This window comes from Patagioenas fasciata, chromosome 2 (genome assembly GCF_037038585.1).
Source record: "Patagioenas fasciata isolate bPatFas1 chromosome 2, bPatFas1.hap1, whole genome shotgun sequence".
In the NCBI taxonomy this organism is placed as follows: Eukaryota; Metazoa; Chordata; class Aves; order Columbiformes; family Columbidae; genus Patagioenas; species Patagioenas fasciata.
This window is the reverse complement of record NC_092521.1, coordinates 49,755,875-49,770,246: the sequence shown is the minus strand read 5'-3', so window position 1 is coordinate 49,770,246 and position 14,372 is coordinate 49,755,875.

The window sequence follows — 14,372 nt, the reverse complement described above, 5'->3', positions numbered from 1 at the left end:
AGCAACTGTCACTGCAGCCACATGCTTTTTGGTTTATGTTTTTTTTTTTTTTTTTTGAGAGGGGGGTCTATTCTTCTGTCATTTGCATTCTAAGCCTTGACAATGTACACTGTGAGGTTTTTTATGGTTGTGTGGAGCCTACCCAGTAATACTACAGATACTATCAGAGGAGTCATCTTCTGTATAGTTTTTGTCTTTTCTCCTAGAACTGTGGCGTCTCATTTGAAACCTTTTCTGTCTTTCTAGCCTCAGTTTCAAAAGTCATGGAGCCATTTTAACTCCATTCTTTCCTTTCTTTTTCACATCTTAATCCCTTTGTGAAACATCTCCAAATCTTTGCTGTTTTAGAGTATACTTCCACAGTTATGAGTCTATTTATCCAGCCAGTGCTTGCCAACATTACCAAAGCCACTTGTGTTCAACCAGTGGGCTCTTTCTTCCTTTCTAAATTACGCAACAAGGGAAAGAGTACTGTTACCACTGGAGAGCACTCTTACACAGCTACAAATACTGATATATGTCCATCAGCTCCTTACTTCAACATACCGTTCTGTTCATTGTTTGCAACCTCTGGCAGGTATTTTAAGTATGTGACCACTGTGGGTTATTAGAAGAGCTGGAGGAAGTTTTCCTGGTGCTCTTCAGAAGACTGGGTACTGTTATGCTACCTTCCACATAAACCGCATTTATGTTCTTGTGGGACAATGGCACTAACCTAGTTTGTCAATGTAGGTGGTCTCAAAGCTCAGGGAAACCTTCAAAACTTTGCTTCATGCTCCCTTAACTTATAATCTGAAGGGAGTTGTGCTCTGTAGGGGTCTAAGAAGTCATTTTACCAACTGTAATCATTGCAAGCATCCATTTCTATCACTTTCTCCACCTGTTGATACTTCTTAAGGAGTGGAGCAGCTCTCTTGTTTAATTAAGCAATTTACCAGCAATCAGTGACAGCTTTCCTGAAATTTACCCAATTAATAGTTGGGTGGGTGACTCCAGGCTGGGATTTCAGGACCGTTTATAACGCAGCTGCAGCTGATAATGTTCTTGACAGATACTCAAGGCACCAGCAGGCAGCTATTAGATGCTCCCAAAGCCATCTCATCTCCAGGCTGAACCAGCCCAGGTCCTGCATCAAGTGGTCCAGCCCTGACTGTCCTGGTGGCTTCCATGGATCTAGCACCAGTTCACCATCTTTCTTGTACTGTGGGTCCAAAACTAGGCACAGGATTTCAGTTGCAGTCCAACAAGCGCCAAGTAAAGGGAAGTAGTCACTTCCACTAACACCCTTATGATGCTCCTGGAAGCAGAGCTCAAGGTGTTGTTTGCCTTCCTTACTGCCAGCATGCACTGCAGATTCATGCTTTGCCTGAAGTCCACCGCAGCCCCTGGTCCTTTTCAACAGAGCTGCTCCCCAGGCAGCCAGTCCCCAGCCTTCTTTGCTGTCCCGCATTTGTCCATGGTGGTCTGAAAGCTGATTTTATTAACTGGCTTAAGCTGGCTTGGCTTGAAATTCTCTGAACTTGATGTAACATCCAGCAAAAACATCCAAAGAAAATTTCATCTACTCTAATGGGATATTTTGTACCATCAGATGAAAACAGGAACCTTCCGGGATTGGGACCAAGTCTTGTGAAGATATATTTCTAACGGCAGAACCCTTTATCACTCTAGACATTTTCTGAAAATTATTGCAATCCAGCCTGAATATGAATCAGCGGTCCTTAAATCTTGCATTGTGAGTACAAGAGGCCAGACGATACGTTTTGCCAAGGTCTCTCCAGTACTTGCTGGAATGCAATGGCTCTTCAGGCTCTTTTGAGTGATGCATGTCGCATACTGCACATTAAAAAAATGTACAAGCACTCCACGTGATCATACCAAGCCTCTGAAGATTTCTTTGGCTCTTCAGTTGCTTAGCTCAGATCTATAAGTGGGACACAGCAGTTCGTTCTTCAGCTTGCACGGAAATGCTGACTTGTTTAATTTAAGAATTATTGGTGGGATTTTCAGAAGGGCCTTAAGTGACTTATGAACATAAGCCCCATTGAAAGTCGAATCCTACTTTCCATAAATATCGACCATATTTCTTCTGGTAAAATGTTTCTGGCTCAAGGGCCCCCTGCCAAAATCAACCTGTCTCCATTTCTAGACAACTTCACCCTGCATTTTTGATATGTGCAGCATCCCCACGGAGCACAGCCTTGCAGGCCAGGAAATGAGTGTGTAACAAAAGGAACGTAGGAAGCTCTGCTGCCTGCATAGCCGACCTGGGAGACAAGACACCGAGTGGCTGCAGCCGGGCTGTGAGGCCTGCAGACTCCTCAGGACTCCAGCCAGGAAACTGTGCAAAGTCCAGAGCAAGAGCCCCCCATCATTTTTTTTTCATGCCGATGGATGTCCCTCTTCAGCAACCCATCATTCTAAGGAAAAATGACAGAGGTGACAAAAACTGTCAGTCAGGGATTATGGACGTTTTTCTAACTGGTTTCCATTGTCTGTTGCCCAGAAAATGGATTAGCTGCTGTGGCATGCTCTGTGGCCAGTGAAAGACTGGGGATGATGAAGCCTGCAGCTGGAAAACACAAGAGGAGGGAGGAAGTCCTATGTCCTTCTTCCTTTCTTCTTGTCCTGCTCATACTGGCAATTGACTCTAACAGCTAATTCTTCCCCTTCCATACACAGCTGATTAACCATTTCACTGACCACCATACCACAGAATCACAGAATGTTAGGGATTGGAAGGGACCTCGAAAGATCATCTAGTCCAATCCCCCTGCCGGAGCAGGAACACCTAGATGAGGTTACACAGGAAGGTGTCCAGGCTGGTTTTGAATGTCTCCAGAGGAGGAGACTCCACAACCTCCCTGGGCAGCCTATTCCAGTGCTCTGTCACCCTCACTGAGAAGAAGTTACTTCTCAAATTTAAGTGGAACCTTTTGTGTTCCAGTTTGTACCCATTACCCCTTGTCCCGCCTCTGGTTGTCACTGAGAAGAGCCTGGCTCCATCCTCGTGACACTCACCCTTTATATATCTGTAAACATTAATGAGGTCACCTTCAGTCTCCTCCAAACTAAAGAGACCCAGCTCCCTCAGCCTTTCCTCATCAGGGAGATGCTCCACTCCCTTAATCATCTTTGTTGCCCTGTGCTGGACTCTCTCCAGCAGTTCCCTGTCCTTCTTGAACTGAGGGGCCCAGAACTGGACACAATATTCCAGATGTGGTCTCACCAGGGCAGAGTAGAGGGGCAGGAGAACCTCTCTCGACCTACTAACCATCCCCCTTCTAATACACCCCAGGATGCCATTGGCCTTCCTGGCCACAAGGGCACAGTGCTGGCTCATGATCATCCTGCTGTCCACCAGGACCCCCAGGTCCCTTTCCCCTACACTGCTCTCTAATAGGTCATTCCCCAACTTACACTGGAACCTGGGGTTGTTCCTGCCCAGATGCAAGACTCTACACTTGCCTTTGTTATATCTCATTAATTTTTTCCCCGCCCAACTCCCCAGCCTGTCCGGGTCTTGCTGGATGGCAGCACAGCCTTCTGGCGTGCCAGCCACTCCTCCCAGCTTGGTGTCATCAGCAAACCTGCTGATAGGACACTCTATTCCCTCATCCAAATCATCGATGAATATGTTGAATAATATAGGCCCCAGTACAGAGCCCGTAACCAGGACATTTTCAGAATGATTTGAATCCCCAGACCAAATACTTGACCATTCAGGTTCTTTTATTGCAAACAGAAATTCAGGACAAGCAGGATGAGGTGAGATTTCTAAAGGGAAAATGTTGCTGCATCATCATTTGGAAAAGCAAGTATTTGCCAATGTTCTCTGCTTTCAGGATCCCATCAGCATGAGAATTTCAGCTTGATCATCATTGGCTTCCCAAGCCTTGGGCAGGGAAGCCTTTGCTGCAGTTTTGCAGTCTCTCCTATCTTTAAAACAGATGGGTATGACTTCCAAACATCTTTAACAGTACCTCAGGTTAGATTCCTCCAATACTAAGAGACTCCAAACAGCTACTTGCTAAAAAAAAAATACAGGTACACATCCTGAAAAGTATGTATAGTGATAGCAAGGCTTTTGACATACAGCTAATAAAAAATAAAGCAAATAGGAAAACTGCAGTCACCATGGGTAGACATGATCTTCAGAGAGACAGTAACTAGAAAGGGGTCAGGTTTTGGTGACAGTGTGGGCTATCTAGGGTTGTGAATACAGTAGATTTCAGCTTTACTACAAGTTCTGGTCTCCTGACCATCCATACTGAGGTCCTGGCTGGAGGTTGCTGCAGTTCTTTCTGGTCTGGTTGTACAAATCCTCTTACAGCAGAAATAAGGGTGCAAGACTGAGAAATGGAAGAGAAGATGAGCCCCCCCCCCCCAGTATTACCCATGTCTGGATGTCCCAACCCAGAAGCTCACATGTGCCTCTGGTTCTATGGAGTATATTTACCCTATGGGAACTATTCTCGCCTTGTTATACGGAAAACGCCATGCAACAGACCAGAAAATATTGTCTGAATGACTAATTTCTCGTAAGTATATGCTCTCTCAATACAAAAGAAGGAAAGGACGACTTAAGAGAGAAATAATGGAGAAAAAATAAATAGATCTTTCTTGAGTTTCTATTTTATTTTTGGAGGAGCAGACCACTACATTTCTGTTGTACTTTCTTAACAGATACCAGGAGACTTTTTAATGGTTATTTTTGGAGCCACTATATCTCATTCTTTCCTGGAGCCCCGGCCAGGTGAACGACATTAAAGAATGACTATTTCTACCAGTCGAGCTCTGCCTCTCTGTGTCCTGTGGAGTGGGTACTGTTACTTGAAAGAAATCTAGCTGAGTTTTAGTTTAGGGTTCAATTTATTTCTTTGGTTCCTTTTAGAAAGTGACCACGGCAATTAGCAATATTAAGGGAGATGCACAGAAACTCAGGCTCCCTTTCAGGGAGCAGCCACAAATAGTGGGACACCAGCTGAGGTCTGTGAGGGTGGTGGCAGCAGGCTGCTAAATTCAAGGGTTGGGACCAGCTCTGTCCTGGGGACACGAGCTGTGCTGTCGGCTCCTGGCTTGTCACAGTGGTGTGGCACAGCATCTTCACATATTTGTTCCTCCACACCTGGCCTGGATGCCCACACACTCACGCGTAGCACTGCAAGACTGGCTCTGTGCCCAGCCCCAGCCTGAGCAGTGCCTAACGTAAGCGAGATGCACACTTACACGAGCAACACCGAAATCCCAGCTCTGCCAGCCAAAGCATCTCTCTGGCCTCTTGTGGAGCTGCTGGTGCTGGGGAGCGTAGGAGAGGCCAAGATCTTGCCTTTTTTCATCTCAGAGAGCTTTGGTCTTAAACCTGTAACCCGGGGGAGGAATATTCAAGCTGTTCCCTCTCGTGCCCTATATTTTTAATGTATAGCAGGAGATTTCAGTAAGCTATTACTTTCTCTTTCCCCTCCTGTGTGATTAGTTTTGCGAAAGAGTCTGCCTATGACAGAAATAGCGATAAACACATGCAGCTCCTCACCTGCTTTCCAAACACGTGTTTGGGGCCAGCCCGTGAACCATTTCATCACGCTGATGGAGAGTCGCACGAGCAGCTTCCATCATCCTCGGCGGGGGCGAAGCCCCTGCCTCTGCTGCAGCACTCAGGCTGCTCCTCGGTGGAAGCTGGTGGAATGGCGCACAGGTGACACCGCCTGACTGGCAGCTGCAGAAACAGATGCTCGGCTTTATGCACTCAAGGGATGCCCGTTTCCATGCCGTTACGAATAGCTCGCTATTAGCGGCTGGTGGGATGGGGATGCCATAAGTACAATGGCCAGTCGCCATCAGTACCTGACTTTATTTTACTTTTCTGTAGCTGCAGCCTTAAAAAGTCTGCAAAAGGTTTTTCACACAAAATGAATTACGTTTTAGCCTAGATCCACAGTCATTAAATGTCTACTGGTTGCACATGCTCACAGAATATCATATTGTGTTTATAGCTGGCAATGAACATTGGCTATAATGATTGACGACATATAAATGTTTTAGCAAATACTATAGGTGTCTGAATTTTAGCAAACACCAAAACACACGTGCCTTCGAGGCATTCAAGGTACTTAATGACAGTGACTAGTTAACAACAGTAGCTGGAGAGATAAAAACAGCACCAACAACTTAGGTAAAGGAAGTGAACACGCAAAAAGGGATTCTCAGTGTTTTTTCAACTTTCATGTCATGCCTCTTGGATAAAAATGTCCTAATCCATGTGTTGTTTTGCTAAATGGTGCATGGAAAAGGGAACCGTGTGTCTTCTCTCGTTGCTGGGCACTTCACGCATGGTGACTTCCACTCCCATCTCAACCTGTTTGGTTTGGAGGAGTCACCTTCCCATATGTGTGCCTTCCAAATTTCCATGGGGGAAAGACGCCCTCTGGGCTGAGGCAGCCACCAGGTGACACCTCAGCACACTGCAGGATGGGCCAGATGCAATAGTGACCCTCACTTGTGCCAGACCCAGGTCTTGCAGAAGAAGGAGCAGCTCTGCCACATCCAAGCCACTACAGGTGGTACGAGCCTGTACCTGCAGTTGTTTTCCCCACGTCACCACTCTTTAATATAGAAATATTTTAGCTGACAGCCCTGCCTTATACATTCACCAGCCGACCTTAAACATTCCCCAGGTTTTATGGATACCCCACTACCAAAATCTGAGCATTGCAGATAATCTAAACCTTTTTCGTTCTGGCTTCTCTCTGTCTTGTATTTGTCAATACCACACATTATAGGGCAGGATGAGGGGTCTCTGTGGACTTTTTATTACATTGCAAGAACAATTTTTTTCTTATTTCTAATCCAGTCTTTGAGGGAAGATACCCCACTATGGTATATATCCTGATCCATCTGTGATGAATGGTGTGGATCTCTATATACAGATGTTTATACAGTATTAGTTAACTGTAATTACTTATTGTGTTTCAAAGCAGCTGCAGCATGGCAGAGATCTGCTAAATGGTTACTGTTCTTCGGAGATAGTGTGAACACTGATATCCACAGGACAGGTGAGATCTGTCATGAATCTATACCAAAGAGATTCTGCTGCAAAAAAGAGAAAGATGAAACCGAGTTCGCTCTTAGTAGCCCCATTCCAGCCTCTACTACTGCCGCAGACACAGGTGCCCCTAGCATGATGTGGTGGGAGATGAATTTCAGCACAAAATGTGGCACAAATGGGCCAGAGAAGGGACATTTTGCACACCCTCTTCACCTCCAGTCCCCTGCCTCGTCCAGCTCCCTTCTGCCTCCAGCAAATGTAATTTCCTTTAGCTTTGTTGTGTGGGGGCTGACAAAATGCAGACCTACAGCAATGCTTTTTCCACTTGGGAAAACAAGGGAGACTGAACTAAGCCTTCCTTGTTGATATTTGTACCGTGCTGTGGGGTTTGTTTGTTTGCTTGTTTTTGTTTGTTTTGTTTTGTTTTGTTTTGTTTTGCTTTTACATAACTTACAGCTTTGCTAATTCAATCACATTTACTTCTGCTCACCCAAAGCGGTTCACCGTTATCAGCCTCTTGCTTGCTGACTGCCTCTGTGTCACCATCAGATGTGTGAAGGTCGTTCTTTGCTTTCCTCCACTTTAAAAGCACTTTGGAGGGTTTGCTTTTGCTGTTCGGATCCTTAGATCTTCATCTAGTAGCTGCTGCTGCTGTACTGCTTCGACACAGGCAAAGATTTCCTTAATTGTTTTATTTTAAATTTCATCCGATAATTCAATCTGCTTTTCCCACTCACTATCATCTGCATAGGGCTAGAAACTGTACTTGCATTTTCCTAGAATCAGGAGGACGTGAGAGCAGCAGCAGTTTGGCCAGACAAAAGGTCCGTGTAGCCCCATGGCGCATGTGCACCGATTGGTGACTGACTGCATTTTGCCAGCTGCAGTTTTCTGCAACTCACAGCCCACCCCAGCGAGATGGTACTTTCATATTCTATACTCGGTCATTTTGTTCCATGAATTTTCCTAACGAATTTTTCTTTTTAACCCATGTGGCCTTTTAGCTTCTGTTTCACCCCGTGGTATGGAGTGGTACAGACAGCATTTTAGTGGAGAAATACCATCTTTTGTTTGTCTCAAACCCGTTAGCATCTTGTTCTTTTGCCAAGATACTATAAGTGCTGTACTATATCACTTATGCCACTATAAGCTATGAAAAGAATTTTAAAAATCTCTGTATTTTTTATTGTTTTGGAATGAAACACATCAGTTTTGTAAGTAAAATGAAGTGGTCCATAACGAATATGATGTCAAGTGTTAAATCGCAAATCAGAGCTGACAATTGAGTGTCTGAAAATCTGAGGTTGCAATTTTTCCCTTTTCTTTAAGACCTTTGAACAAATCTTTGGGGGCTGACAACATCTGAAAATGCTTAGGTGAAAGTGGCATGAAGAGGTGTGATCAAAGCCATTTTCATAGCAGACATAAAAATCGTAGCATACCTGATTTAAAACAGGGTAAGCAAAACCTAACCTGCCTGCTGGAGAGGATTCCATTGAAACTAGTTTTAGCTATCACGAGGCTCAAGTAGCATGCTTGGGACGCTGGAGATTTGGATCTAAAGCGAACCCTCACCAACAGGCATTTAAATACGCTGGAGACTTTGAGTCTTGCAATGTTATGATGTTATGTATATGAAGAAAACTCACTTTAAATTATGCAGTCTGATGTTAGGATGAAGTTAAATTGCATACAAAATAATAATTTTCATTATCAGTTAAAAAATCACCCTGCATTTTAAAAAGATATTCATAGGCATCGAGCAATGTAGGTTAAAAGAGAAGAAAAAAAAAGAAACTTTTTAGCAAGGTACAAAATAATGTGTTTAGCTTCAGGCATTCTTTAAACTGCCTCTTTTCTAGGAAGCGAACACAGATGTGTGAGATTCCTGATTTAGTTCCAAGCCAATACTCTTAATTAACTTCAAATTGTTTAAATATATAACATCTCGGTGCAGCGAAGTAGCATCCTTGGGGTGCACTGTTCCACACTCCGGTGTCAGTTGTTCCCAAGGTCCACCTGAAGCACCCCAAACTATTGCAACGGGCCAATGTATGGCCCCGATTTGGCAAGTTACTTCAGTGTGTGACTGTTCTTTGGATGCGTAAATGAGACCAGAAGGGTGTTCAGACTGGAAGGGATGCCTGGGATAAGAAATACAGGTAGTGGTTAAAGCCAGAAGAGCACATTTGGCCTCTGTTTTCAAATGACCCTGGGAATGTCTAGGCAAAGGAAAATGGTATTTGGGAAAGCCACAGGGTCTCTGGAAGATGGAAACTGGTCTCGAACTGTAGGACTTGAGGGTAAACAGTGGGTAAGAAGCAGGCAGGAGGGACTGGGTTTGGCTAAGCCAAGGGATGGATTCCAGTGATAGATGAAAAGAAAACAGAAATAAAATATTTTCAATAGTTTTAAATTCACTATACATGGTCTCTTCCTCCAATGGAAAAGTTTTTTGTTCACAAATCAAAATGGAGTTGAAAATGTCTACGTGTGGCCTCTGCTGAAGCTGTCACCCTCAGTTCCCAGCATGTGGGAGCCAATGTCATTTGTGCTGATTGTACTCTGCATCAGTCCCATGGGCAGTGGCACCAAAAACAGGTCTGGTGGAAATTAATAATTCTGTCTATGTTGGTGGGTTTGAACAGTGTGCGGGCAAGGGAAAATATTAAGCTACCACTCATTGTGTGGTCAATGTCCTCCTTATGCACCCACTGAGGTTGTGGTCCTGAGGAAACTTACATTTGTGAGGACATAAGTTAGAGATTTTATCCTATGCATAGGCAGTTTCAAAGAAATCTTCCGATTTCTTGAATTTGCAACTTTAATATTGTTCTTTTGCAATCCATACATTTGTATGCACGTGCATGCATACACATATACATACACATACACATTTTGTATGCAATTTTTCTCCTGTGTTCCACTGGTAAGATACCACTGTAACTCCAATAACTTCAGGAGAGTTGCTCAGAGACAAAAGTACTGTAAATGAGTGGATAATCAAGTCTGCAGTGTCAGCCCCCCAGTTTCTGGGCTACAATGCAAGGCAGTGTCCCGAGGACATATCTATACTGAATGCCACACAGTGAAGAGATCCCCAAGCAAACAGCTAGGGAGCAAGCCCTGGATGGCTGTGCCAGTGTGGTATGATGCTATTAATTAGTCCTGAGTTAATTAGCCCTTGTGAGAGGCAGCGCTAACCTGGTTGTATGGCTTTGGGGACCCTGCATAGTGTCTCTGCATGAGGTTGTGCTGTGTCATGCCTTGAGGACGCACCATTCCGTTCTGAACCAAAGGCATATCTGCTGCACTGCGCTCCTCTATGTCACAGGCGTAGACCATTGGATTTTGGTGGAAAGGATGCCCTGTGTTGCTCAGCAGTGACCTGTTTCATTTATTGAGGAGCTGTGGGGAAGACCACAGGGCGAAAGGAAAAGGCCACGGTAAAGGTCTGTAGGGTGGGCCTGAGTGGCAGGGAGAAGGTGAACAGGGAAGAAAGAGGTTGTTTGTTTTCTGTCATGAGATACATGAAAAAGGCTCAAAACAAAGAAATGGAAATATTTCCTCATGAACTGTGTAGTGAAGAAATTGAACTCCCTGTGCCAGCATTTTGTGCATTGGACATTTCTACTGGCTCAAAAAATAGTTAGACAAAGAAAAAAGCCACACAAAGCTGTCAAGTGGCAAGACTCACTTTTGTCTAAGGAAGTCCTGGGGCAACAGTCACTCAATGCCATGAAACTACGTCTAAGAAAAGTTGCTACACCATTGCCTTGGTCTGTCACTTTTTCCCAGTCATCTGCTGGTGGCCAGTGCTGCTGCTGCGCCACTGGCTCAGAGGAATCTTTGATGTGCCCCAACAGAGCTCTTCCCAGGTGTCACCATGTGATACTCCTATTGCATCTCATCGGTTTTCTCAAAACTCAAAGGAGCCTCTTGTCATTAACTTAAAATGAAGTGCCTCCATCAGAAGTGTTCAGCTAGTAGGCATGTCATAGAAAGAGGCAGAGTCACCAAGACTAGGACACAAAAAACCCAATAATGCAAAATTGGGTGATTTTTCATGCAGAGGCTGACCTATACTGCAGAAGAGATGCATGACACCGACTCACGGCTTACACTGGGAACAATGATGACATAGCCCACCGGGGGCATAGAAATAACGCGTTTCTTAGACAAAGATTTAGTCCAACTCAAACCAAATTAGGTAACAGTAGAAACACAGTCCCAATACCAAGACACTGTGTATCTCATACTGAGAAAAATGAGATTCGATTCAAGCATGTGTTGCCACAGATAGATTAGCACGAGTATTTTTGATCTTTAACAAAAGCTCTTGCTCAGTAATGCCAAATACTACAGAAGCATCCAGTAGCATCTAAAAGGAAATGAAACCTTGGTTAGAGTAAACAAGTGAAGTAAGCAGAGAATCGTGGTGCTGTACACTGAAAAGACTGATTGATATTTGTTAGTCTTCTGGAGCTATGCTCCATTCCTATGTTGAAGGCAAACAAACAAGAAAAGGGAATTCAGGAAAAGATGATAATTAGCAGATGTTCTCTCAGAAAAGACTTGAAGGTTTTCAAATTGGCTCCTGCCTTTCTAAGCCTGACAGGAGTCAGCCCAGAGAAACTGTGTGTATTAAATAAATATGGGTAATAGGGTAATATAACAATACCATTCATATTCTCAGGCGCACCTTACAATGATCAAGTGAGCCAGGAATCTAATGAACAAACAGTTGACTGTAACCTCTGGATAACCCTTTAATCTTCTCCATTCCCCTTGAAAATCTGAGGGGAGAAAACACTAGAAGACAACAGACTGAAAAAAGCCCAACCAAGGGAACTACTGGTGGACAGAGAGGCATGGGTATTTCTTTTGTTTGCAAATTTCAGCAATTAAGAAAGTGCTGAAAGATTTTGAAAACATGTTATCATTGCGAGAAGAGAGACTCTTAGGGTTTAAAAGTCAGATGATCTGTAAATAGAGTAAAAGACTGACTGGCTTTAGCTGAAAAGTCAAAAGTCAGTTCAGACTTCCCCCCTCTAATAACATTAAAAACATGAGCTGTCAAATCTGAAAATGAGCAAGTAATTCTTCTTCTGCTGTCACAGCCTGGGAATACCAAAGCAACACATACCGTAATGACAAGGCACTGTTGAGAGGAGATCTATAACCCCATCTGATCCTCCATATGTTGTAAGAGAAGTAAGAGTTTCTGAAGGAGACAGATTCACAGGGAGTAGAAAATGCCTGAAAGACTCTAGAGATGACTTTGTGGGCAGATATTATTGTGAGAAGGAAAGCAGAAATCAAGCCAAATATTGATCAGCAAAAGCTGTGAATAAGGTTCAGAGATTTACAAATAACCCATCAGAAGCTATCACCTAATCAAAACCACGGTTTTTCATTTTATGCCAGAAAATTAATTCTGTTGAATTAAGCCAAAAGAACAAAGGTGTTTGGAAATAGAATATGTCAAAGGATGAATGAATGAACATGAATCTTAAATTCATCAGGAATGATGACCTGCTGCCAAATCAAATGCAAGTTCACAAATGTAATTAAGAAAATCAAAATGGTCCTGCATCAATCATTAAACAATTAAAGCATAGGGAGTAATGAGAGGGAAGAAGAGATGGCAGACAAGAAAAAAGGCAACATCTAACCGCTGTTTTCTGCAGAAAAAAAAAAAAAAAAGAGAAAGAGTATGAATGACTATGAAAGGTGAGCATTTCCATGAATTAAAAAAATCTCAGTATGTCTTTTGGCTTCCATATACCATCAATCTCTGTCTCATTTGCTGCAAAGACAGTTTTGTTACCAGTTACCCTCTGACTGTTACTTGAGCAGAAGGACATAATTCACCTTGTGGAGGTGTTGCTGTACCATGTGGCTGCTTGATTTGATCGTGCCGAAGTGGTTGGGACAACAAAGCGGCATAATTTTGTGACTGAACTTTTAGCCACTTTTCTCAACAAGTGTATCATTTGTCCCATAACTAAACATGAAGGTTGCATGAGATCAAGCATCTAGAAGGGACACAAAAATTAAACAAACAACCCAACATGAGAGAAATCATTAGAGTAGAGGCATCTACCAGTCCAGAGCTCACTCGTCGGATGCAGCCAACATAGTATGGCCATAAGATTTTTAATTGTGAGCATCCCGGTTCTGCTTTACATTTTAAATCTTAAAGCAAGCTTTCTACATTGCTCCCTGTGGTCTGTGCAAAGGTAATGGTTTGGTGTGGCACTCGGTGGGAACCCAAGCTGCTGGCAAAGTTAACAGCAACATTCCTACAGCAGATTCTTCTCCAACAGCTCAGTGACTCTGGTCTGTTCTGCTTTGGATGTCCAGTACAATCACCACCAAAGCAAGTACAACAACTACAGCAGTAAGAGCCTTGAATGTGCTTTACTTTGCACCTTCCCACAGAAGTTTTCTGTTGAAAACATATGCTTAGAACATAATGAATGGGAGAAGCATCACAAATCAGCCCAAACCATCTTGCATCTACTTAAAATCTAGTGGTGTGCTCAAAAGAAAAATAACGGCATAGATGAAACACATTGCCCTGCAGAACAGCAGAATGCTGTCTTCTCTTTGTCCAACATGTGGAATGTTCCCATTGATGTCTAGAACCAGATGCACCAGAAAAGACATTTTAGTCTTGGAGGTTTTATTCCAAAACATAACTAAAGGTTGAGATATTACTCATATAGATGACTGCTTACTACAAAAGACAGCTGTTTAATACTTAAAAATAAATAAAGACTGAAATATCTCAATGTATTTCGTTTTACTTTTTACTAAACTGCATTTGCGTGCTCAATGTTAACCTTCCCATTCAGATGTTGTTAGCTGCTAATTAAGATGTTGATATGCTGATTGTATATCTTGCAGTAGAGATGATTTGCAGGCACTTACTAGGTGTTTATCAAACACCAGCACACATATTGGTTTAGCGTAAGTGTGGCACATTTAATTTATTGAACACTGTCCCAGTTCTCCGCTCTTTTTTTCCTAATACATAATGAGCAAAAGAAGCAAGTTGTCAGGAAGAATCTCAGGAAAGAGGAAAAGTGAAATAAGTGACCTCGGCACTCTTTTGCAAACAATTTTAACCCCTGATTTCAATAAAGCTTATTTAGAAATCTCTAAAAAAATCCAAGCATAATAACAACAAAATGAAAAAGTCCTTTGAATTTGTCTACACCTGACATCGCTGTCCCATAGTCAGGAACAGAAAGCTCTTTAGTATTAAAGGTTTGTTTCAAGCAACTTCCTTGTTACTAACAAGAAGAGTTTAAATCAAAGA